Source organism: Oryctolagus cuniculus, chromosome X (genome assembly GCF_051225735.1).
Source record: "Oryctolagus cuniculus isolate XC-2025 breed Fujian yellow rabbit chromosome X, ASM5122573v1, whole genome shotgun sequence".
In the NCBI taxonomy this organism is placed as follows: Eukaryota; Metazoa; Chordata; class Mammalia; order Lagomorpha; family Leporidae; genus Oryctolagus; species Oryctolagus cuniculus.
This window is the reverse complement of record NC_142888.1, coordinates 47,533,489-47,536,753: the sequence shown is the minus strand read 5'-3', so window position 1 is coordinate 47,536,753 and position 3,265 is coordinate 47,533,489. Positions and strand designations below refer to the sequence as shown.

Below are 3,265 nucleotides of genomic sequence, written 5' to 3'. Positions count from 1 at the left end.
TAGTGTTAAAATGGCATCTGCAGCTCATTTTCAGATGGCCTACATGTGTTCTGGTGAATGACTTTTAACTACCATTGTCATTTCTTCCTTTTTGGATAGCCTCTCACACACTGCTTTTCTGGATTATTTCATCATACACAAATATGTCGGTGAACCAAAACAAGAATCATTGAGCTAAACCTGCACTTAAGGTGTGTGATTTGTGGGGGGGATACTGCAAGGATGCCCGGATTATAAGAGTGTCTGCATTCTTTCTATAAAACATGTACTGTGTAGGCCAGCAAATATTGTCATAAGATGTCCAAGTTCAAAAACGTACTTCCTGAATATAAGGTTAAACATCCTCAAAATATCCCATACCAATTACTTTCAAGTATTTTCAAAAATGAAATGAGAAGGGATTTTTATGCTGCTCACCCTTTAGCTGTTGCTGCCAGTGACTGTAATGAGAACAGAGAAATTGCAGGTGATGGTAAGAGAATTGTAACTGTTGATGGGGCAATAAACTTATTCATTGTTTTTTTTATCAGAAATATTTTGATTAGGAAGAAAACAAAGACTAAGAGAAATTGAAGGAGGAGAGGAATGGTGAAAGATACTTAAAATACTTAGCAGCAATGACTGTAATACACCTAAGGAAATTTCTCGAAAGTAAAAATCGTCATACCTAATACTTCCCAGATTGATGTCATATTTGAAGAAGAATCTTTAAAGTTTAAATGTATACTGGACAGATATTGCCCCCATTTATATCTGGATAAATAATGGACCTCTTCCTTTAAAATGCAGAGTTTGGCATGGGTGTTTTGGCACAGCATGTTAAGCCTCTGCTCGGGACACCAGTATCTCATATGGGAGTGCTGGGGTTTGAGTCCTGGCTCTGCTCTCAGGTCCTGATTCCTCCTAATGTGCTCCCAGGGAAGCAACAGGTGATAGCTCAAGTACTTGCATCCTTGCACCCATGTGGGAAACCTGGAAGTAGTTCCTGGCTCCTGTCTTTAGCATGGCCTAACCTTAGCTGTTGAGAAGTGAACAAGTGGATGGAAAATCTAACTTCCTCCTCCACCCCCACCACCGTCACTCTGCCTTTCAAAAAAATAAATGTGTTTTTTTTTTTATTTGACAGAGTTATAGACAGTGAGTGAGAGAGAGAGACAGAGACAAAGGTCTTCCTTCTGTTGGTTCACCCCCCAAATGGCCGCAATGGCCGGCGCACTGTGCTGATCCAAAGCCAGGTGCCAGGTGCTTCCTCCTGGTCTCCCATGCAGGTGCAGGGGCCCAAGCACTTGGGCCATCCTCCACTGCCTTCCCAGGCCACAGCAGAGAGCAACCGGGACTAGAAGCAGCGCCCATAAAGGATGTTGGCGCCGCAGGCAGAGGATTAACCAAGTGAGCCATGGCGCTGGCCCAGAAATAAATGTTTTATGGAGCTGGTGCTGTAGGTTAAAGCCCCAGCTTATGGCGCCAGCATCCCATATGGGTACTGATCTGAGTCCCAGCTGCTCCACGTCGGATCCAGCTCTCTGCTGTGGCCTGGGAAATCAGTGGAAGATGGCCCAAGTCCTTGGGCCCCTGCACCCACTTGGGAGATACGGAAGAAGCTCCTGGCTCCTGGCTTCAGATCAGCGCAGCTCCGGAGGAGGAATGGAAAACCTTTCTTTCTCTCTCTCTCTCTCTCTGGCTCTACCTCTCTCTGTAACTTTGTCTTTCAAATAAATAAATCTTTAAAAAAGAAATAAATGTTTTAAAAATAAAATAAAGTACAAAATTTAACCTAAATGTAAGAAAATAAAGACTAGTCATCAGAGAGAGATGTACTGACAAATGCTGGAGAACCAGAATGTGACTCTGGGAGTGACAAGGCCAGTGGACCAGTAGGGATTATTCCCTCCATCTGTTCTTGTGTGCATAGCCCCTCTACGCCAATCCAGGCTCTTAATATCAGTTTCCTCACATTTCCAGTATTATAAATGGAACCAGCAACAGTCCCATTGGTAACTACTAAACTTCCTTTGCCAGTAGACCTCAAAATTCATCAGTATCAGCGATTTTGGTTGATATCTGAGACCATTAAGGGAGGAAAAAGGTCCAAAAGTCAAATTCCAGATTGATAAAGATATCTTTACGCCATTATAGTTTTACTGGTGCTAGTGTGTGTGACTAATGTCCAATTTTCCTTCTTTTGTGGTGATACTGCATTTGTTTTTTTTTTTTTTTTTTTGGACAGGCAGAGTGGACAGTGAGAGTGAGAGAGACAGAGAGAAAGGTCTTCCTTTTGCCGTTGGTTCACCCTCCAATGGCCGCTGCAGCCAGCGTGCTGCAGCCGGCCCACCGTGCTGATCCGATGGCAGGAGCCAGGTGTTTCTCCTGGTCTCCCATGGGGTGCAGGGCCCAAACACCTGGGCCATCTTCCACTGCACTCTCTGGCCACAGCAGAGAGCTGGCCTGGAAGAGGGGCAACCGGGGCAGAATCCGGTGCCCCGACCGGGACTAGAACCCGGTGTGCCGGCGCCGCAAGTCAGAGGATTAGCCTAGTGAGCTGCGGCGCCGGCCCGATACTGCATTTGACTATAAAACATTAAGTGTGACATTCATAAATAGGTTAATTGAAAATATTATTTCTGCAAGAACAGTTTTGTTGGAGGCAGGTGATGTTTATTTTGTGTGAAATTATTTTTGTCACCATTGCTTGGGTTTGGAATATGAATATTCTGTAGTAAGTACTCACATGAGCACTGGTCTGTAGTTTGTTAATCTCAGCTAATGCCCAGGTTACATGCATTTGGATTGGTCTTGTTATTATGCTGTTTAATGAATCCGTAGACAACAGAAGTTTTTACTTGGAAATACAAAAAGTGGAATATTCATAGAATGATGTCATGTAACCATGAATACAACTTTGTATTAATCAATTTTTTTTTATAAATTATATAAGCTACAAACATTTATAAATTAATAATTGCTTTATTTAATTGATGATTTTTATTTCTTTGTCTCATTCTTACTTCTCTGTTGCTGCACAGAACCAATCATAAGAAATAGAACTGTAGTTTCACAATTTGTATGCTGTTTATTTTACTGACTTGTTTAAATGAATCTCTTTTGAAAGAATCAGTTTGCATTATGCTTGTTGTACACTGCTGATTGATAAAGAAATACTATTTTTTAAAGATTTATTTATTTATTTGAAAGTCGTAGTTACACACAGAGAGAGGAGAGGCAGAGAGATAGAGAGAGAAAGATTTTTCATTCCTCCTCCGGAGCT

The 3,265-nt window shown here is 42.1% G+C and overlaps 1 pseudogene; it reads left to right on the top strand.

The window, feature by feature from the left end:
• Window positions 1-297: 297 nt before the first annotated feature.
• Window positions 298-2,065, top strand: LOC100341046 (polycomb complex protein BMI-1 pseudogene; annotated as a pseudogene).
• The last annotated feature ends 1,200 nt before the right edge of the window (window positions 2,066-3,265 follow it).